The sequence below is a fragment of the Vanellus vanellus genome, assembly GCF_965231255.1.
Source record: "Vanellus vanellus genome assembly, chromosome: 13".
Lineage (NCBI taxonomy): Eukaryota > Metazoa > Chordata > Aves > Charadriiformes > Charadriidae > Vanellus > Vanellus vanellus.
Window position 1 is genome coordinate 5,634,177 of NC_138918.1, and position 23,830 is coordinate 5,658,006.

The 23,830-nt window shown below is 45.1% G+C and overlaps 1 protein-coding gene across 1 annotated transcript in view; it reads right to left on the reverse strand.

Moving 5' to 3' along the window:
- The window catches only part of COL23A1 (collagen type XXIII alpha 1 chain), a gene marked incomplete at its 5' end in the record, with an annotated part of 201,626 nt that overhangs the window by 71,188 nt on the left and 106,608 nt on the right, over positions 1–23,830 (reverse strand). The window lies entirely within an intron of this gene.

Genomic DNA, 23,830 nt, shown 5'->3' on the forward strand with positions numbered 1-23,830 from the left:
AGGATCATAACTTTTCCAAACCACTGCTTCAGACGGTATTTTTCTCCCCACAGATGAAGTCTTTCTAGCATATTTGATTCCTTCCTCCAACAATGGGGTTGGTGACATCTGATTATTAATCACCATTCATAAACAGCCTTTCAACGTTTACTGCATCCACAGCTCAATAACGCACAGCCAGTTTGCGTTACGGGATGGGGCTTTGAGGGATTTCGGGAACACTGCGCAATGAAGCCCAGACAGAAAGCAAACCCAAGCCCCAACGTTTCCACCCATTGTAGGTTTTAAAAAACATTTAAAGAATCCTCCCCCAAAAGCAGAAATACCTGTACATCCAACGGGGTTTTACAGGAACTAAATATGGGTCTGTAGAACTAAACTAAGAACTTACAGAAAGTAACAAAAAATAGTATTTTTCTCTCTTCTAAATTTTTCAACAGCCTCAGAATCCAGTAAAGATCAATTCTGGATTTGGATTTTTCAGATAATTAGAAAGGACCACAAAGCCATAGTAAATCCCCAAACCATATTTTGCTTTGCAACCACATCATCTCCGCGTTATCTTAGCGCCAGACCCAGCCGGCTCCACACACGGCTCTGCATCCCCTGCAAAACCGACCGCCGCCGGCGACGCTGCCATAGAGCAGAGAGCAGGTATTTCACCCCACACAGTTCTCTGCCATTGAAAAAATGACCCTAAATTAGCCTGATACAGAGCAATGGCATTTACTGAACTGGGGAGCAGAAAATCTTGTCCCTGGAGGATACTGCTGGGGAGCCCCGTGTCCCCGGGAAGTGCCTTCTCCCCCAGAGGAACCTCATGGGAGTCTCCGGTCGTGTTTGTACATCAGTGCCACACACTCACGAGTGGTTGTACAGACCTGTAACCAAGAAGCCCACTGCAACCACAGCTAAAAACGTGTCCTAACCCAGACTTTTGGTTGGGAGGGAGATGTTGCCTTACCCAGAGGCAGAGAGGTGCAGTAACCCGCGTTACCCGGGTGAAAGAAAAATATGAAGAATGACATCTGGTTTCTGCACAACTTGGCTGTCAAACCTCTCTCTTGCTGATGTTTCTGTTTCTTATCTTTTTGCTTGCGTTTGGAGCCAAAACAAGTTCCAGCTGAGCGAAGGAGCTGGCTGCCGCGGGGGTCGGCCCCGACGGGCCCCCCGCACCCCGGGTCCCAGGCAGGGAAACCCACCACAGCATCTTCACCGTGTCCAGTTCGGCACCAAGCACCGTCCCACGGCACGAGCCTTCCCCCCCCCCCCTCAGCATCGCTCCACCTCTATTTTCTTCAAAAGTGACCCATAGCCTTCCTCTTGGAGATGAAAAAAAAAATTAAATAATCTTTCTATCGATCACAACTCTGTCTCTTCTTTCCCTTTCACAGCTCTCTAAACCCCTCCTGCTGCTGACAAAGGCCATTTTCCACCTTCATTTTCTTCTGGCACTGTTGAATTATACGTGTTTACATTTGCCGTAATACCATAAAGCAGAGTAAGTTTTGCAAACACTCTGCCTGAATCCATATAATAATAAATCAGATCCTCCACAAAACTATGTGTCACTTGTATAAAATGTGAAAGTCTTAAAACAAAAAAAACACAACCCCAAAACCCAAATTATCACAGCTGCTGCCCACCTCCCTCCAGCAACTCCTCAGCCACCGAGGAAAGCTGCTATTGCTCCGATTGACGGGGGACAGTCAGAGCCCAACGCAAGCCACCTGACTGACAAGCCCCTTTCCTTTTGCGTCTGATTTTGCTCTGTAAATCAGTTAAAACATGTCAAACAAGGACTGCAGTTCAACAGTTCCCCGTGAAACTTCTGCCAACTCCGTTCCCTCTGGAGTAGGCAATTACCTTATTATAGGGGTTGGGGAACAAATGCTGAATTTCTTCTCCATAATCATTTATTAATTGTTCTCATATTGAAAAGATGACTTTGGTAAAATAAATAAAATCCAGCTTTCGCTCAGATTGCTGCAAGAAAAATTAATTTTGTAAAAGTAGGGCATGCCAGGGCCAGCCCAGTGCGCGAGCCGGCTCTCCCGATGCCTGTGCCTGCTTGCCCAGGATCTCAATGGGAAACTGGAGAAAGCATTTAGGAAAAATACCACCTTTACAATAGGGGGGAAAAAAGAGAAAAATAACGTCCCAGATTACAGATATTCAGCATGGTTCAACTCTGAGCATTTATTGTGCTATTACTGTTATAGCAACCAGGAGACTTTTATATATTTTGCAAGATGCACGCATACAAGTCTCCTGTTCCAAAGATGCTGCAATTCAATACACATACACAACAACGAAAATGACTTTGAATAGGAAACGGATGGGATACAGAAGAGGATAAACAAGAACTAGGATATGACCATAAATTTCCCCTGGTCACTTAGCTCCGGCAGCAGTGATTCACTTGAGTTTTATTGTACCATTTTACAACCACGGAGGAAAATTCACTTCAACCTTGTAGATGCCACCTCTTTTTTCAGTTCTCAAATCACGAAAAAGCGTCTTTGAAATTTCAGAGGTATGAGTTTTGCCTAAAAAAGCAGTTTGATGCTTACGGGAAGAGTGATTTACTGCCTTTTTTTAATTTTTTTTTTTTAAACTACAGCAGGAAATTGCAAGAAACTAAAGTAAACTGGACACTTGACAATCACTAGAAAATATTTACACTCATATAACTATAACTGCCCAAAGCAAACAAACAGTTGCCAGAAACACAACTTAAGTTGATGGAATGAGAAATAAACACAAGAATAACGGATGGGTTCAGCCCAAAACCTTCGTGCATGTATGTCGAGCAGTCCCTCCTCCTCCAGCACCGCTCCCGCATCGCCGCCTCCCTGGTCCTGCCCGACAGGCTCTGCCGCAGAGGTGGCCCGGGCCACGTGTCACTGACTTCATTTAAGCCACTGAAAGCCCCGAAGTCTAAAGCATTTGCTCATTCTTCCATTGGTTAGAGCAAGCGGTGATGGAGCCCAGGAGAAAGAAGCAGCTCATGGGGACACCGTAGGAGATTTGCTCCCCTGGACAACACTATGGAAATTATAAGCATTTCTAACTCCACAAAATTCTCAATTTTGAGCAACTGCAAAAACAGCACCAATTTACCATTTCCACACAGCTGCACCAATGGCGCTGGGGCACATCCTGTAGGGCCACTATCCCACTGACCTGCAGCATATACCACCACTGAACCAACCTGCATGAATCATAGAATGGCTTGGGTTGGAAGGGACCTTAAAGACCATCCAGTTCCAACCCCCTGCCATGGGCAGGGACACCTCCCCCCAGCCCAGGTTGCTCCAAGCCCCGTCCAACCTGGCCTTGAACACCTCCAGGGACGGGGCAGCCACAGCTTCTCTGGGCAACCTGGGCCACTGTCTCACCACCCTCACAGTCAAAAATTTCTTCCTAATATCTAATATAACTCTCCCGTCTTCTAGTATGAAGCCATTCCCCCTCATCTATCACTACATGCCTTTGCAAAAAGTCCCTCTGCAGCTTTCTTGTAGACCACCTTCAGATACTGGAAGGCTGCTATAAGGTCTTCCTGGAGCCTTCTCTTCTCCAGGTTGAACAACCCCAACTCTCTCAGCCTGTCCTCATAGCAGAGGTGCTCCAGCCCTCTGACCATCTTCGTGGCCTCCTCTGGACTTCCTCCAACAGAGGTATTTTTGTTCACACCTGACAAACCAACCTGACTCTGTTTTAATGGATGTCTAAGCAGAACCACTGCGACAACCTGAGAAGTGGCTGAGACACACTTTATTCTCGAAGTGCTGTTGCACCGTCAGCAGTGGCTCCTGCCCAGAGGTTAAAGACAGCAATTAACACCAGCGCTGAGTGTAGCACAGACCAGCACCATCACTGTTCTGTAGCTCTTTTTGACAATGGAGAAAATAAAAAATTGTAGCTATGCATCCAAAAATTTGGATTGCAGTTTGTGTTTGTAGCCTGGGTGACTGCACCCTGCGTTTAGGTTTAAACCTTGTTATTGGCACACATAACAGCACGGCAAGAAGGACAGGAGCACCAGGCCACCACTCTGGGTCTGTCCCATATCTCAGTGCCGAGCCTCCTGGCACAGTCACAGAATCACGGAATTTTCAGAGTTGGAAGGGACCTCTAGAGATCACCTAGCCCCACTCCCCTGCCAAAGCAGGATTGCCCAGAGCACATCCCTCAGGACTGCATCCAGGCAGGTCTTGAAGATCTCCAGAGAAGGGGACTCCCCCCCTCCCTGGGCAGCCTGTGCCAGTGCTCTCTCACCTGAACCGTAAAGAAGTTTTTCCATGTATTTGAACGGAACTTCCTGTGTTCCAACTTGTGCCCATTACCCCTCGTCCTGTCACTTGGAACCATTGAAAAGAGCCTGGCTCCATCCTCCTTCAGCCCACCCTTTAGATACTTGTACGCCATAATAAGGTCTCCCCTCAGCCTTCTCTTCTCCAGGCTAAAGAGTCCCAGCGCTCTCAGCCTTTCCTCATACGGGAGATGCTCCAAGCCCTTAATCACCTTAGTTGCCCTTTGCTGGACTCGCTCCAGCAGTTCCCTGTCCCTCTTGAACTGGGGAGCCCAAAACTGGACACAGTATTCCAGTTGTGGCCTCACCAGTGCAGAGTAGAGGGGGAGAATGACCTCCCTCCAGCAGTCCATCCAACAAAGCACAGGAAACCCAAACACGAGGCCAAGGCCAGCTTTGTTCTGCTTGTGGTAGCTTCATACCACAAACTGTTTAATTTTACTTTTTCTTTTTGGTCTGCTGTCTTGTTCTGGAAGCTTTGCAGAAGTGGTTACACCTTAGATACGCACTTTGCAAAACAGAGGAATTTCCACCTTGTTCCATGAAAGAGCAGAGCCCTTTCAGCGAGTCACTCGGACGCTATCGCCATGTGCACGGAGCGAGAGCCGGCAGAAGAAATTAATTCAGCACATAAGGAACAAAGGATATCAGAACTGCCAAGAGAAATATTAACTTTTCTCAAATGTAAGCCTGCTTGACATTGTTTCAACCATATTAATTTGCATACAATGCGCATATTGCACAAAACCAGGCGAACTAATGACAAAGTGGGTAATTTCACAAAGCAAACAACGTCGGGGCACAAAAGTCAGTTTTTCCTTGTGGTACTTCAGGTATTTGAGCGTCATGTCCGTCCGCCCCCCCCCCCACCAGCAAGCAAAACAGGATCAAACAAGCCCGGAGCGCTCTCGCCTTCCCACCTAACCCCGGGCAGAAACCCGCACTGAGCACAGACAGCAGTTTTGCCACTCTCCATCTCTCCCTGCTCCAGGGGCTCAAAGCTCCTGAAAATACCACAGCCCGTTTGGAAGTGCCTAGGATGAGAGATGCTTGACACATTTTCATTTGCATCCTCATTGACAGCAGCCCCAGACTCTGCGCCGTGCCGCACTAATCCCCAGGTTCAGCCATCCCCAACCTCTGCCGGTTACCCCAACCCTGACCCGCCGAGCAGCGAGATTTAATCCTCTCCTGAAACGTTTCCAAGCCAGATTTGAGCTGCCAAGAAAGAGTCCGCATTCCTCAATTTCTATCACCCTTGGCTATATGTTTTGTTGGCTGAATTATCTTAATAGAAATACGTAAGTATTCGAACGCGAGTGCATATGTATCCCCACCGCCGGAGAAAACCTGCTTTGCCCTACAGCCGTCACCCCGGGGAGCCCCAGTTCTCACCCTGCCTTGGAGATTTGCAGATTAACCCCACTAAACTGGACCGGCAGCACAGACCATCCAAAGCAGTTTTCCTACATAAAACCAAAGATCTCTGTCTAGAACTGGTCCACCGCTTCCAGACAGGTCACTCCAAGTTTGCTCTACATCGCTCTAAGAAGGGAAGGAAGATTTTTTTTCAGCCCCGTCGGTCTTTGGACACACTGAGCATCCCAGTTCATGCCTGGAAAAAGCTCTTTCGTAGCTCAAGGCTGAATGGGTCCTCATTTTGACCAAACATCGGCAACACTCCTCTGTCCCTCCTCCTTCAAACTCCTTGGATAAAGATGCTGAGGGAAAGAGCCTGACTGTCTTCACCGAGGGATGCACAGAAACCCTCCGTGCCTCCTAAAAAGGATGGTTTCCAAGAAAAAGTCACGTACAAACAACATCTGCAAAACTACTATAAGATTTAGACTTCCACAGCATCCTAAGCAGCTGTCTGCAGCAGAATAAACAAATATTTTTCTTGTTTTATGTCTAGCAACACATTTTATCCAAGAGATCTACAGTGGCGCCTCATGAGAGGGAGGAGCGGTTTTGGGGTAGATGGGGAGAGAGCTGGGACCACGTCCCACTAAAAAAAGCAGGGACCCTAATTATGCATTCGGGCCTAAATAAATACAAGTTAACTTTTTAAAGGTGGAGAAAGTTAGTCTATTAATTTTCCAAGAAAAGACTGATGATCATCACGTAGACTTAAAGGAATCGGTGACTACTGGGGCTGCCTAGCGAAGAAAGATTCCCTGGCCAGATACTGGCTTCAAAATTTCACTCCCTCCGAAAGAAAATAACTATTTTTATCTCAAACATCCAAACCCTCCAAACAAAGATCCCAACTTCACTAACTTGAGGAAGCCCAGGTTGCTGCAGCCACGGGGCGCTCAGCACAACAGGACTTTCTACCGGCCCCCAACAAGGGCTTCCTACCAAAGGAACTGGCAGCATCTCTACTCGCCATTAAAATGAAATGTGCTCCTTCCTTTCTTGTGCCACACGCAACCTCCCCCACTAAGTTTCAAATTGTTTTTTAATCTAGTTATTAAATGAAGTGTCTCTTTTTTTATCTTAGAAAATAAGTTTTATTTGTTTATTTGTTTATGATTTCTTTTAGAGCCAATGTAAGAGGTCAAATAAATTCCAGATGACATCCAGACTGTTTTGTATTTGAATTTTTGTAGTCTTTTTCTTTTGAACTTAATTGAAAGGAACACAGTATTATGGGAAAACGTAAAGATCGTTAATGCCACCTTCCTTCAGGGCTTTTGTTTCAGCTTCCACTTGCAACAGCAGCACTGTCCTGGCAGGATCCATGCTACGAGATACCAACTTCTGTTGCTCAGCTGAGTGAACGTTTAAGTATGAGATTTAACATTGTTTTTGTCTTTATTTTTCAACGTATCTAATAATAGTCACCGATTCTTACGATGCCACAGACTGGAAATCAGATGGTAACAGGAATTGTATCCGTCATATCCAAAGGTATTTCCAGTTTAGCAGTTGTGGACATGAAGTTGAGAACTCAAACATGAGCAAGCTACAACCCGTAAACGGCAATCACAAAGAATGCACATTTTATTGCTTAGCCTTAATGCTCACGAGTCCTAATTTTTGAACTCCAAGTCAGCCAATGGAAATGCTGCATACGTTTTAACAAAGGCTAGATTTCCTGATGTCAACCACAGTCCTAATTAACCGATGCCACTCTCCAGAAGAGGCAATATGTTGCATCTTGAAGCCAGTCAAGTTTCAGCCCGTGACTTGTTATCCCGGACCTAAACCATTCGGCAATAGAGGAGTATGGAGGGAAATATGCTCTCCCCATCAGGTCTCCTTGACCAGGAAGCTCTTTGCTCAGCGGCGGACTGACCTTTAAGATTGCACCACGCTTTTTAATGCAACCAGGCTGAAGCTGAGGGCCAAATGCCGGAGGCTTGGAAGTAAAAGATTAATTAAAAAAAAAAAAAACAACCAAAACCCAAAAAACCTCCCTACTCTGTTTCTCTGCCTGTGAACAGACTACAAAGGTTTTTCCTTGCTCAGAACTGCTGGTTTCCCAGCATTCACAAATTTTGGCCTCAGCTGTAGCTACTTCAAAGGCAACAGATATGGCTCAAAGAGAAAACAAAATTGGAAAGAAAAAAAGATGCTGGCATTTCAGCAAAACACTGGTCACTTAGTGGGATCTCCAAATTAATTTTGGATGACTTGAAATTTATCTCCTTGCATCTTTTTGATGCATCCCATTATCTTCTGTGAATCTCTCCACATGATAGTTCTGTCTCCCCAATCCTTGAAAATTCAAAAAAATCAAATCAAACTGCCTTTTCCTAGTCATGCAAATTATAAGCTAAATAACTGGAATTTACAAGCTTTCATCTTGAGCAAAGAGTGGGCATAAAACTAACGCTAGCTCTAATTGGGTGTCAGAGATTCAAGGCAAACCCCTTCTAGTGCAAGGACCCAGGTTGATAATGGGAACATCGAACTAAGAGTGTCCCAGTGAGGCTGTGGCAGAGCAGCACCTCCCGAGCGCGGAACTGTGGCTGCCGTGCCCTCATCCTGCCCCAGCGCCGCTGGGCTGCAGGCGACGCTCGGTTCACCTTCATTGTGCAAAGGGGGGTTCTCCATAAACAGACCTGGTTTCGTGCCTGTCTCACTGCACTCTTCGTTAAGGGAAATTCGAACTCAATTTCCTTTCCAGTTCCTATTTGCTTTTTCATACCTTAAGAGCCACAATTGCAACAGCACAGCGCAATTAACGCTCATGCTTTGGTTTCATCTTTTTCTAAAGCGTCTGTATGAACACGCGGGTAAAAGTACACACTTTGGCTAACGCCTCTCCTTTGCGATTTCTCTCTTGACCCTGCTGAAGTTTCAGCCTAATTGCATCCATGCCCATATCTTAAACCAGGGGCATAACCAAGGAGCTAAGCTCGGTACGCTCCAAGTCTTTCACATCTTTAATAGCTCCAAGCTACTAAAACCAACGGGACAAGATTTAAGATGAGTCTTCATATCACCCCAGTCATGTATTTACTGTCTACTCATAAGATGAGTCTCAGCAACCTCAGAGACTCGCTCCTGGGTTGTACAAATGACACAGCCAAACGCTGTCCCCTGGGTTTTGGGTGTTCTGGTTCCACTCAGTGGGTGGGAGAAGAGATGATGCCCTGGGAGACATGGTCCAGGAAACAAAGGGGAGGATTACTGGGAGCTATCGTGAACACAATTAGAGGATTTAGCTCTTACGGAAAGTTTGCCAAATTCCTCCACAATTGCATGCAGCAGGTAGGAAAGCCGATGGAGTCAAATATCTGCAAAGATTAATTTCCTGCTCTGCGGCAGAGACGGCGCTGACTGGCCAGGTTTCGCGAAGCAATGAGCACGTCAGCTAGATCGTAAATTGGTTTAAACGCTAGAAAAATTATCTGTTGGCTGGCAGGGCTTAATGCACAACAAGCTGTCTGGTGTGGACACAAATTAATCATGCTCAAAACCAGATAGAGAGCTCAAAGCTTCATGGCACGTCTGCGTACGCGCAGCCATAAGGAAAAATCGAGATTTCATCAAACTGGATGAATAGCCTGGAGCACAAGGCATCATTCTTGAGCATTTCCCTGCTGAGCATTTTAAATAGGTAAATGGTATTTTCATTGCCGTTACGATGAAAGCCATTAACTTCAGCTTGCAGTTCCTCAGGAGAAGACTGATGGCAGGGAATCAAGAAGGCATTGCACATCAGTTCAAATGAGAGAAGATTAGGTGTCAAAGCCTGAACTACGGTATCCTTCTTGACTTATATTTTATGCCTGTGAAACCAGTAATAACCAGTCAATTCCCCATTTGACTGGAAGAGAAGTACCGTTTCAACTCTTTTCACATGTTGTGACAGCTATCTCTTCCAGTGCCATACAGCCACGATTCTTGCCTCGGAGCTACCTCAGATAATTCACAAAGCCCATATTGCTGCATTACTCATTGCATTGCGGTGGCTTTAATCTGCCTCAGAACATGCTGTAGATGCAGACATTAAATTGTTGTTCAATCTCTGCTACTGTAGAACTTACTTTATTGTTAGTCACTTGTCTTTGATGACAGTAAAAAGCATTAACTGTGCCAAATGAATATTTTACTTAAAGAAATATTTATAAATAACCGTCTCAATTCTCAACAAAGGGTAAATACAGCATCTAATATTGGATTATTGGAATTTCCATAGAGTTCTCCATGGGAAGAGATCAAAGAACATTTATACAATATTGTTATTCATGTTTTACAGACAGGGAACACAACCCCTCAATATTTAAGATGTTTACCCAGTAATAGCAGTTATGGCCAAGGATAACGTAAAGTTTTCTGGTTTTCAGCTCAAAAGGCCACACTCAGGATGAGTACCAGCTGCAGCGCTTGTACTGCGGTGTTCACCTACGTACATGCCCTATTGCTGGCTAACTTTTAAGCTACCAATTAAAATCTAGATACAAAAAGAGCTTGAAAGCAAGCAAATTACTCCTTTGGGTTCAGATAACTGCAGCTACCTTTGCTGTTTATACTCTAATCTCATTGCTGAAAGCTAAGGGCAATAGTTTATGAAAAAAACACATAGACTTTTTATATTTCCTTCCTGTCTTTGTAAAATAACTCCCTATCATTCTGCCAATTTCCCAGTGTCACAACGCTACTTCTGAAATCCAGAGCATCTATAAAAGGCCTTTGCTTTGGGTTGCACTTCTGGCATAGAAAACTGAGACCAGACAACCATCACCTTGTCCAAAGTATCAAGGCCCATATACCGGACAGAAAGTGGGGGTGTTTTCCAGTGAATACTTTGAGTTAAAAAGTAAATAGCCAAAAATTCAACACACCATTTACATTTTCCAGTCGAAAACAGTATTAAAGTTGAAAGCACTCTGAATTTTGTAAAAATCGCTTTCCCTCTTTTCTTTCAAAATAGAAAGTGTCCAAGGCAAGGAACATTTTTCTACAGATGTCCTGCTCTAGTGACTTCACTATGTGGATGTCAGAGATCCCAGCAAATATCAGCAGTATTCCAGCTGTCCTGGAGATACAAGGCATGAGTGACCACGGTTGTACCAGCAGAGACCCAGCCAGGTCTTCACACTTGGCCATATATCACATCAGATGGGACAGGTCCCTTTTCCAGCACCACAGGTCTTCCCTTCTCCGGCAAATCTAAGTTACTTTACCGAAACATTTCCCAGGTCCATTGAACACCCCTAGAAAAAGCAGTCTTCAGAGAACAGACTGAACTTTCTGTATCCCATCTTACAGTACTGATTATGAAGGAAATTTATCATTTTCAACTAAAAATCAGAACAGCACGTGGGCTGTTTAGAGCATTTTCATAAGATGACCACATTGAATTGATTTCTAACGTTAAAGGCCCCAAACTCTCGAGCAGCAACATGCTTCCACATTTTTTCCTCCCTAGTAACGAAGATGGACGGTGACAAACAGCCATTCTACATAAGGTGCACATTACAAAAAAAAAAAAAAAAAAAAAGAATTTATCTGGAGTTAATCGAAACTTGTCTTCATACCCACATGAAGCGATGCTTTGAGAACAGGACTCTTTACTATGAACATTTTTCCTTTTACCTTCAACTGATTATGGTTTCTTTGCTTTTTAAACACTAGCTTCAAGCCATATGTGTCTCCACATCAGCTTATCTGCTGCTTTCAACTTCTATCAGCCCCTGTTTTTACTCAAACAGGAAAGAATACAGAATGTTCTAGTTAAAGTCTATTTTTGAATATAATAAAGCTATGCAAGCCCATTGCCATTTTCTGGTGTCTCCAACAAACAGGCTATCCGAGTTCATTAGGACGACAGTTTCTTGGCAATCAAGTCATTTGTCATTGTGTCTATAGGAACTTATCTCATTAATCCTTTGGCTGGCTTACAGAGCCCCGTGCTTAGCACCAAAGAAAAGGCCCCACATTCTGTCATCAGGTCCACACCTTGGGCATCTTATTTTTGCATGTGTTTCTGGGAATGGTGGGGTGAGGGAAGAAATCAAGCAAATTAAGATGTAAAGGTCAGTCTAAGCAGATCTTCAGCCTCACCTTCCCTCTGTGCTTTCCCAGCTATTGACCTCATATCAGGGTTGGTTCCCTCCTCTCCTTTTTTAAATTCACCCTTTTCTTTAATCATCGATCTTGGAATCTGTTTCAGATAATAAAGCCGTAACCTGCTACTAAACAACAAGGAAAATTTTCTGGTGCCCATCTCAGACAATTTAGCCCGTGAGCCACTCTCCATAATTACACAACTGCACATTTTGATGCTGTTGCGCAGCTCTGCCTGCGCTGTCGGATTATCTTGGTGTAGTCTGGGCAAGGCGCAGTGCAAAGCCAGCCACGGGCGATGCCGAGTAGACGGCAGCCACCACTTGCAGCCTGGCTGGGGTCTCCTTGGCTGCACGAGCGGCTCCTTCTGTTGAGCCGAGTACAAAACAGGGTCCAGCTCTTGGCTGGAGCTTGGGGGCACAAAAGTAGTGCAAACGACAGCTGCTTAATATTAAATACTAATAAAAATGCTAATATTAACAATAGTAAGATATATTAATGCGTACATGTGCTCACCATACAACCAAGCCTTGCAAGAGGGAGCGCTCCCCTCCCAGCATCCGAGCACCGACTGGTTCCCGGCTGGGCACCGAGGTGGCTCAGAGGCTCACACCACCTCCAACATCCTCATTCCAAGATTTTCCACTCAGCAGGATCCTATAAGTAGTGTCCCTCTGTTGTTCCTGAGGTTTTATACTTAAGTTAGCTTACACTTAAACTAAAAAAAATAAAAATAAATCAAATACTCTCAATCCCTCCGTCCTTCTGAAGCACAGCCCGTCCTTGCCTCCCCGTCCTGGCCAGCAGCACAGCCATCCCCCCCAGCAAAACTCACCAGCCCAGCCCACCCTGCTCGCCTCGCTGGAGACCAGTGTGGTGGAGTCACCTCTTTATTATTGTTTTGAGCTAATTAATTCATTTCCAGCCACAAAGAGTACAAAATTCAATAAATGCATTTAACTTCTGGTTTCCTTCAGCACCCTTCGAGAACCACTGGGGCGGTATCGCCAGCCCTGAGGACAGACCTGCAGCGCGCAGGTCCAGGCTCTGTCACCCTCTGAAGCTGTTTCGCTCCAGCCGCTGGCTCAGCCTCATTGCTTTACTCCTCACCACTAAGCGAGAGCGAAACCAGTAGGATACGCTGCCTTTGGAAACACATTTAAGCAGAACATCCAACTTCAGCCTGGGATCTAAATAACTTCTCAACCTAACGTCCAGAGTGCAAACTCTTCTTATGTAGGTGGGAATTCCTCCTTTCAGAAGGAAGGACAAAAATAACAGATAAAAACCTGAAAACTGATTCTTGCTTTTACATCAGTGCCCATTCCCATCTGAACAGGGAACGCTGCGCACAGGAAAACCTGCTCTTAATGTCAGCTGTCAACCACTGCTCTCTGACACACCGAGCCAGGAATGAATTAATCCAACACAGAAGGACAGCAACAAAACAAGGTCCCGCTACACGTTTGCTCAACAGAACATATGCCAGGAGCGACTTCCAAGTAAAACCCTCCTTGCACGACACAGGCAGAGCCCAACCGACATCGTGATGACTCAGAAAATCCCAAGTGACGCCATCCGAGTGCTCCGAGGCTGCCCAGACCGGGAGCAGGGAGGTTGGAAAGCCCTGCCCGGGACGTGGCGCCAGGCACGCATCGTGCGGGACAGGCACACCGAGGCCGGCAGCACCAGGGGCTGACTATGAAAATAAGAGAGAGGATTTCGTGCATATCCCCATCGTCAATATGGGGCAGAGAAGCTCGGTGTTTTTTTTTCCACCAGCTGGTATAAATTCACCTCTAATTTATAATTTCATAAACTAGGGGATCTCTGGGAAAAGCTATTCTTAAACAGATTTTTCGTACTATAAACACATTACCTGCTGCTCCTTGCTAGAACATGTATGAGCACAGAATCAGGCAGCAGAAATCTCTTCGGAATTCTTGGAAGAAAGCCTTTACGCTCACAAGTAACCTTTCACATTGAGCAAAATACACTCATAAAGCTGCTCTTTGCGAAGGATATCTGTTGAGATAGTCATGTCCTGTCCTCTCCTCGGCACGGGCACAGGCAATGAAGCCATTTCAAGAGGAGGTCTGAGCGCATCAATTTTAGTCCCATGGCCACAAGACAACAGAAAGGAGATTCAATTTTCTTCCCTCAAGTTGGGAGGGAAACATCCCTTTCAAAATGTTATTGAAATAATAAAACATTTCAATAACCATACAGCTGCGGAGCAGCAGTGCTAGAAGTACACACCGCGTTAAAGACCCTGGTAGAATTTTACGAGTCTGCTAAAAAACAGAACCCCAAATCCTCTGCAATTCCAAACCATGCAGACACGCATGCAAAGCCCCCCCAGCAACAGCTGGCTTAAAAAAAAAGGAAAAAAAAAAAAATCATACTGGTGGAAAACCTCCAGTGAATACCACCAGCACAGCTGAACGCCCCCTTTGTGCTGATGTGCAACTAACGTATGGCAAAAGGCATCAGCAAACAGGGATGTCCATGGCCACCTTCAACGTGAGAAAGAGGCACAAAGCTGCAAAAGCTCTCAGCTCCAGGCACACAGGGATGGCTTTTTTTGTTTGTTTTGGTAGGCGCCTCCTAAGAGGAACAGCTAAAACTCTGAGCACCGGGACACCTTGTTGCTGTAGGGACCCCCAACAAAGACACGCTCTTTGCCCCCAAAGCCTTACAGCTCCCTGTTTCACATGCCACCCACACAAAGAGAGGGGGGCAGCCCTTCCTCCTCTATTCTAGACACTCAAACCCAAATTCTCCTTAGGACCAAGTGAGAGTGGATTATTTATGCATGAAACTGCCAGTGCCCTGGGACTCCCGTCGTGGGGAAGAGCTTTGCCAGCAGCCTCGCTTGGCCATGATTTCTGACGCGGTTACTGCGGCAGGTCCCGACATCTGCTGCGGCTCCCCCGGGGAGCCTGCCCAGGAAGAGAGGAGCTGCAGATGCCACCGCATTCATCTACCAACTCGAAGATTCTAAACAAAAGAGAAAGGGTGGTCTCACCCTAGGGATTAACTGCAGCGGGGAGGTCTCCTCTTCCCCGGCATCAGAGGCGAGTTAAAGCGGGGCAGATAGCATTAACTCAATTGCTGTGATTTCTCAAATCCTTACAGCCAAGTATTTGCAAATTAAGAGCTGAATCATCCCAGGGTAGAGCAGGAGGGTGGCCGGGGCCAAGCACTTTGTTTTTGCATTGTACCTATGCAGAGAAATCCCTTCTCATATACACGGTCAATCAGCAGAGAAACTCTGCGTGCAACTTCATTACATTAGGGAGCAAAGAGAAACCGAGCAGACCAGAGAAAAAGAGATGCTACGGGCCAGGACCAGGAGCTGATGAAACTGTTTTCATCACTTCCAGCCTGGACTCTGAAATTCCACTTTTTGCAAGCGTATGGAGATGCCCCGACAGAGGAGGAGGAGGTGTTGGAGCAGGCTGGGGAATTGCTGATACCTCTTGAACAAGGACACACACCCACCCCCTCAACGTTTGATCTGGAAATCCTCCGGATTTGCAGTTGCCCGTGCATATTCTAGAAAAGCAACAGGAGCCTGTGTGTCCTTCAGTGCTGGTTTCATAGAAGAAGGTCTGATACCTCCCTCCACCACCTCTTATATTGATCCAGCACAGCTGAGGTGCAAGCATGAGTACTGCAGAGACCTGGCATGCTAGGAAGAAAATGAAAGAACACCAGAAAAAGACTTTTTTTTTTTTTTAAATAAAACCACAAAGTTATGTATACAAACACCACCACCCCCCATATATTGTTGCAAGAAGTTATATATTTGATTCCAGAGAGCTACAACAGTTTAGTCCGCAGGACTAAGATTTCCATATAACTGTTTTAATCAGGGTTTTCAACCCATTAGGCACACAGTAATTACTACAGAGACACAACACTGCCTAGATGATGAGCAGAGCCTCACCGCATACTAAAGTTCTCATGGTTTTGGGTAGTGCAGATCTGTTGCACAGACACTTGACACGCAGAAGTGGTGCCCACACACCTGTGTACGTACAGCTTTAAACATCATACCTAATTATATCCTAAGTAGATATTCCAATTCCCACTTTTTCCTATAGTCATCCATGCCATAAAACCCCATGAGCAGTAGATGAGCTCCAGCATCTCCTTTAGGCAGAGCAGGAAAGGGCAGACTGATGTGAGACCCCGAAGGCACAGATGATGAGAGAGATCACAGCACACTTTTGGACTTGGAGTCCTACCTCCAAGCGACCCCCAGCGACTCAGGTTCCCCATTTGGAGCCACACGCAGGATGACCACAGCTGTAATAATTGAGAACTTTCAATGAGATCTCCAGCCACCACTTTCAAGATGAAACCGAATCACAGCAAATTCATTTCCTGGCACAATTTTGTGGGAAAATAATAGCGTTTCCTTTCCAGTTTTATTGAAAAGTAAGTTCAAATTCAATAGCAACAAATAAACTAAAAACATTCATGGCTCTGGAAGAACCTGCATCTCCTCTGCCTTTATTAACCTTGAAGCTGTTTGTCTGCTTTGGCAGTAATATGTATTTATAAAAACAAAAACAAAAAAAGAAGAAACCCACTGAAACTCAGTGATTTATGGTCCCGGTAAAGGTTCCAGTTAAAATCTGTAAAACCTTTGCAGAAACACATTAAAAAAAAGCAAGACGATGAAGTGGGAAAACCTTTCTAATGTCCCATTTTACTCTTAGCTAAGCAAACATTTCTACTGAAAGAATTTACTGAAACGTTAGATGTCCTCTTGCAAAATAAATGCAAACTACTCAAAAGTCTGTATTTTTCAAGGGTCTGTATCTCCTCCATTCAGCAATTGGGCACTGGAAACCTGAACAAACTGCTTCGCAAACTGAAAAGACTGAGACATAAGTTTTTACTGCTCACGTTTCATGGGAAGCAGAGAAGAGAATGGCAAAACAGACACTTTCCACTGATTTTTGTGGCAGATTTCCTCATCTTGTCAAAGAAATAGTTAATATCGCCACAATCCAGACCTCTTTGGTGCAGATTGTATTCTATAGTATAAAAATATAAACTTAAAATGCCTCTCTGAAGCTGCAGAAAGACTCCTTATTTTGTTTCGACTTATCAGAATACCAGCACACTCCCCAGAGATTTCAGTATCTGCAGCGCTTTAGAGAATGCTTAAAACGTTTGGAAAATTTAGAGATTATTCTTGCTAGGAAATGAGGTACCGTATTTTATATCCTATTTACAAGTTGATTTCTCTTTCCTGAAATTCTTTCAGGTTCCTGTTCTGTCTCCCTTACTAAAACCCCACTAATGATCCACAGTTTATGTGAAATTATTGTTCCAGGTGCTTTTCTTAGCAATCCATTAAACGCAATTTTAGAGCTAGTTCTTTAAAGAGTCAACATAATTTTCTTTTTCATCCTAATCTTCTCTTATTTTGCATGTCAATCATTCATGTCTAATTCCTTTCAGCTGGAATATAAAAGTTTAATCTATTTTAGTGTAATGACTGTAAGCAAACCGAGAGCTGTTCTGTTTTCTATTAGCTGACATTATAGTTTATAATAGAGAGAGAGTTCACCCCTCTACACACACGAATGACTGTATGGGTTGAAGGAGGTGCCACTTTTACAATGTGAAGGACAAACGAATGATGCAGAGCGACAGCCTCTTTCGGCACCCAAATGTGCCTCTGCCTTGATCCAAAACCCTTAGGACCTGAGAGGGACACCCATTTCCACCCCGAACTATTTACCGCCTTCCAGCACTTGGGGCAGAGGTTGTGGGTGCAGACAGGCACAATCCCCCAGTGTTGCACCACGTTTTGATGGCCACATCATTCCCCAGCGTGCCTTCCCCTATGCCACCAACTCACCCAGCACGAAACCACCTAGTGCTGCTCACTCCAGCGTACGTGTCCCGCTGCAATGCCCACCACAGGCATCGCCTCCTCGTAGCAGGAACAAGCATTTATTCATCACCGGTATCTAAGCAGACGTCAAGGTAAATGGCCAAACACATCCCAACTCTAATCCGACAGCACTTCTGCAGAGCCAGCCTTGACCACCACCGCGATCTCTCAAAGGCCTGCCTGCTCTGCGGTTAAGACTCTGATAACCGGCTTCAAAGACTTCAGAGCCTGAACAAGCATCTGTGGCGATATTATCCAAAACCCCTATTTAAAAACCCACCAAAACACACAAGCTGCCCTTTCTGAAGTCTCGATCTGGCTTTCGGGACGTATCCCAGGAGTATTTCACTGCCCTTGAGCTTGGCTGATCCTGCACTCCATGAGCTTTTCTGAGAGGGTTGGAGAAGTCCACAGTGGAAGAAAAACTCACGGTCACAAAAGCACGAAAATAGCTTGCTGGTTTTACTAGCAATATGGAAAGATTTCACTACTATTTTTTTCTTTTAAACTCCTTTACTCACCACTGGCTACCTTCAGGTGAAGGTATTTCTATTTTTTTTTTTTTTTTCCACTTCAGAAGATGTTGTTTCTGATTTCCTACATTAGCCTTCATGCCAGCAGCTTCGAAAATATAAAAAACAGATCCTCTGTATATATATAGCATCCAGGGAGCAACATCTTGAACAAAGTCATTGAAATAACAGTAACAAGTCTCCCTTTTTATAGTCTTTGAAGATGTTTAGGCACTAACAGCAATCCAGCCGCCAGGAAATAAAATAATTCTTATCTGGAAGAAGTGATCCTTTGCATTTCACTTGCCCAGGAAACCACTCTAGTGGTATCCAACCCACTTTGCAGAACCTCCCACGTAAAAGCAGAGAAAAATAGTAAAATCCAAAGTTTTCCAAGTTGTTTTTTTTTTTCCTTTTAAAAAGAATAGAAAAAACCCTCCAATGAGTGCTTATCACAAGAAAAATTCCCATTCCAGTAAGACTGCACAAAGTTGCAGCTCTTCATCACTGCAGCTTTCTCCACCGCATTAATTCCACCGTCAGCTGCAGATGGCAACACAACAGCCCTTACCACGCGTGTAGAACAGTGTGCTGACGAGGCCATCAGCAAAACCGCAAATAAGTTGTATCAAGCAATACAACTTGATATTGGAAAAAGTGTTCCATTAAGAGCTGGGTTTGGGGGCAAAGTTCCTGACTGAGAAGTGTTGGACGTTCACGCCAGGGTGGCTGATTGGGAAGCAAATGTAAGCAGTAGAATCATGGAATGGTTTAGGTTGGAAGGGACCTTGAAGATCATCTCATTGCAACCCCCCTGCCCTGGGCAGGGACACCTCCCCCCAGCCCAGGTTGCTCCAAGCCCCGTCCAACCCGGCCTTGAGCACCTCCAGGGATGGGGCAGCCACAGCTTCTCTGGGCAACCTGGGCAACCACCCTCACAGTGAAATTTTTTTTCCTGCTATCTAATCTAAATCTCCCATCTTCCAGCTTGAAGCCATTCCCCCTCGTCCTATCGCTACATGCCCTTGTAAACAGTCCCTCCCCAGCTCTCCTGTAGTCCCCCTTTAGGTACTGGAAGGCCACAATGAGGTCTCTCCGGAGCCCTCTCTTCTCCCGGCTGAACAGCAGCAGCACTTTAATTGATATCTGATAAAACCATGCGAGGAACCCCTGCGTTTACTGTTTTTAGCTAACGCCAGCCCAGAGAGAGACACGAGCTCTGAACGCCTACCCGCCAGCTCCAGCACGCTTGGCATGAGCTGGCCTTCAGTGACATCCATCCAGAAAGGTGCCCCGTGTCACCGCCGCCGCAGCTGCTTCTCCTTTTCCAGCCAGAAGACGACATTAAAGCCCAGAATCCACCTTGATGGCACGAAGGCAAGGAGCCCCCAGCACCGGCAGGGCCACCGGTCGGGCTGGGATCCTGCACTGCCACCGTGCTGCGTGGCTAACGCGCCAGCCTCGGCCCATCACTTTCAATGCAAATTTGGTGTTTTTTTTTTTATTGGAACATTCCAGCGGGGAAGGAGGCTGCTGCGAGAGCGGGGGCTGGCTCACCGCCAGCCACATCAGCTGTAATCAGATTATACAGTAGTGGCTTCAGAAAGCAGAAGCATGTTTATTATCAAGCCACTAACCAGACTGACATTAATTTGGTCGAAGCTAAGCTAAAACAGTCTTTCAGAATCATTTTCTGATTCAGATCACATTTACTTAGTCCATGTAAGTATTTTTTGCAAATTACGCTTAGGGAACAACGGTGGTTACAGCCTATTTTTCATTTGCGATTATACAAATCGGTGCCTTTCTGAAAAAGTTGCCACTTAATTAAATTCTACTCTATTAAATTACTGCTAAAAAAAAAAAAATCAGAAGGAATACTGTCCCTCGCTGAGGGACACAGCGCATGGAGTGCCAATTTAAATAGAGGCGTGACATCTCTCTCTAAACCAGAGGGGGGTTTGGTTTTTGTGAAGTGTTAGTATGTCCAGTCCTTACTTGTAGGCAAAACCTGAACAATATGTGAATATTTTTTTGGCTACCATCTCCTTAGGGTCCACCTATGGAGGAAAAGCTTCTTCCTCCTAAGACACCTGACAATCACTTAAAAAAAAAAAAAAAAAAAAAATCCACAAGCCAGATGTGAGAGCAGTGATGCAAAAGTAGTGCACAAAACCACTTTTGATGGAAGAATATCAGCCTCATCCCAAATAATACTTTTTTGTTTGGCTGGCAGGTGTACCACCCCCAGCAATTTCTGCCATGTAGGTAGACATACGCATGGTGACTCGGATGCTGCAAACCCCCCGGGGTGAGGAGCTTGGCACAGGCCAGGTTATTCCGCTCCTTTGCAATAAAAAAAAAAAAAAGCATAAACACATCCTGAGCCTCCTCCGGAGCAGCGCATACGGCACACAAATCCTGCCTTCGGACATGAGGCTGGAGGTTCATTTCCCTCCAGCCTTCATGATGGGTATGAAAAGCCAGTGGAGGGGAAGGAAAATACAAAATTTCAAATATTCACTAGCACACCTCCCAGCCATCCCGCTGGATGCAATTTGCCACAATGCAGCTCCGCTTATCTCCAGCCTTCGGCATGCCAACGCCAGGCCATGGGGCTCAGTCCCATTCCCCTCCATGTTAACTTGATTATTTCTTTCTTTTTAAAACTTTATTTTAGTGGCTATCTTGAGTACAATTACGAATTTGTAAGCAATACGTGCCTGCTGCGAGTAGCAGTAGGAAAAACTTGCAGGTGTGACTGGGAATAGCTGCACTAAATTCTGTCCAGAGGAATTTCATTCAGCCCACTTAAAGAGTCCCCTGCAACCTCAGCTGGACACCGTTTATGCATTTATTTTTCTATTCCAAGTCAACACAGATGTAAAAAGTCCCAAGTTGCATTACAGTAGCAAACCAATGACTTTCATACTGGTCGCCTGCAAAGTGCTTGAGGATGGAGAGCAGTACTACAGGGAGCGCATTATCAGCTATAACATTTCCAGGCTTTCCTGACTCCACAGATCCCTTTTTCCCAAGTTCATACATGGATTGAGGTTTAAAAAAAAAAAAAAAAAAGCGCACATGTTAAACAAGAACATCTACAACTCACGTGAGACTCTCACTTTCCCCTCACGCCCAGGTAGCTTCTGAGCAGAAGCCTCCAAGTTTGCTCAAAATACCCTGAGCTGGATGGACACGGCCAGCAATCACCCCGTCTGGCATCGGTGTTTCCCACCAAAGATTCTGCTTTTAAGATTTGACATTGAAATCGAGTGGATAGTGCTTGGAGGGAGATCTGGATATAACATTTTTGTCCACATCCTACAAAAACGTCTGTGTGTAATTTCAGAAAGACCATACATTCTTTAGGGCACTGCTTATGAAGAGGCTGTTTGGGTATGGATTTATCCATTTAAGATATGAAACCCCTCTATTATAAGGCTATCAGTGTCCAGCTCTTGCAGGGTTTGCAGTTCCCCGTTTAACAGAAGATGAGAGCAAACCACATAGCCGGCGGGGTTCATCATTAACACACCTATGATGACATCCCTGGACAGAAACTGGAATGCCATATTGCAAAAGAAAACTACAAGCCACAAACGAGAACAAAAAAAGAGTGCTCATTTGCACATATCAGGTGTCAATTAAGGCAAAACCCGAGCTGGAGTTCATAACGACAATGAGAACAGAGGTCCCAGCACCAGCATGGGAGGAGGGCTGCTCACCAGCTGACGACCAATTGCCAATTCGTACCCAAACAGCCCCACCAGTTACAGCCCCGTCACTGCTCCCGGCTCTCCCAGTATTGCGCAAGCAGATGTGAGAAAGCGCTGCTCTGGCCGTGAGCGGGGTAGAGGCACAGGGTGGCAGAAACCACAGGTTCTATGTCCTGCTGAGTCTCACCGAGCATGTGAAACCTCATTCTGTGCATTGACAGGTCCTGCACTGGTCTGCAAAAGTCCCCCGGCAAAGTGGGAACGAAATGCTCGGCGCCCTGCTGGGCAGCACTTCTGCTCGGAAGACTGTACGTGAACGTAAGAAGATTACCCAGTCCAAACTCTCTGGTCCCTATAAAAAACACAACAGAATAGACTATTTCAGTTGGAAGGGACCTCCAAGGACCATTAGTCCAGCTGCCTGACCATGTTAAAGCATTTTATTAAGGGCATTGTCCAAATGCCTCAAACACCGAGAGATTTGGGGCATAGACCACCTCTCTAGGAAGCCTGTTCCAGTGTTTTACCACCCTCTTGGTAAAGAAATGCTTCCTAAAAGATCTTCATCTTTTTGAAGGACGTACGTTAATCACCTGCTGGGGACCAGACTTCTTCCCGAGAGCAATTCCTCAGGAGCATCAGTCACAGGCTACGGCTGCAGCAGTAAACCAAGTCTGCCTGGATAATTTGGTCTGTTCTGTAAGAGGAGCTCCATTTCTGGAGCATACTTTTAGATGGACACCTCTGTGCCCATTAAGATGGTAACTGAAGTGGAATAAATATTTACTGACTAGAGTTTATTATGAGCTTAAAAAAAAAAAAACCACTGGATTTTTCAACCTGAAGAACTAAAGCCCTTGTGAAAACAGGAAAGCAAAGTCTTTCTGCTTATCTTGCTTTAGAGAAAGTCACACTGATTTCCTGCAAATTATTCCAGCAGATCGAAAAATAGATAATACAGCTAATAACAAAATAGATTAGAGACTAAAACAAAACCCCGGGTTCAGACGACTCCATCTGTAAGATCTGCAGTAAAATTCCCATGGTCATTTCCAAAAGTAGGAATGATACAGCCAGAGATTTGGGGAGTCAGGTGATAACTCACTTGCAATGTCCTTGTCCCTGTGTGTGACATCTGGTCATCCGGCAAGGAAATACCAGGGATCATTTAGTTTTAATTCTGACCGACGGGACGGCGAGGGCTCAACACGCTGCTGCAAAGGAGAGCCGGGGTCCCCCCGGAGCTTAATGCCGGGAAACTTCCAACTGCAAAGATCTCTTTCCGAAGGAAAAGTGAATAATCTGCTATCGCAAAGGGGGCTGGGGGTGGGGGAAGAATAACAAACTAGGAGGGAAAAATGTACCGAAATATTTACACAGCTGGTTTTTCAGGACAGTGCTTTTGAGATCGGCTGTTTTTCAGCCACACAGTTCAAAAAATAGTCTTAATCCATAAGCAGCATTTCCATCGCCGTGACAGAAACCAGCTCAGTAAAAACCACTGCATGGGCCGTACGTGACTTCCCTTTGCCTTTTCAAACCCAGGTGTGTCTTCAGAAGGACACGACACTATCGTCAACCTGATGTTTGTAGATGCTTTCTGGAAAGAACACGTTTACAGGTTGCTTCAAATTATTTTTGCACATCGTCCCCAAGAAAGTAACCAAATTTCAAAACAAATTATTCTTTTAAAAAAAAATATCAGTAGGATTTGCTAAGTATGAATGTAGTAAAAAAAAAAAAAGCAATATTAGTTATTCAAATACAAGATAACACTAAAAATACAAAGAGCTAAACTAATAAACCCACATCTGATTTTAGTTTTGTTCCCCATGAA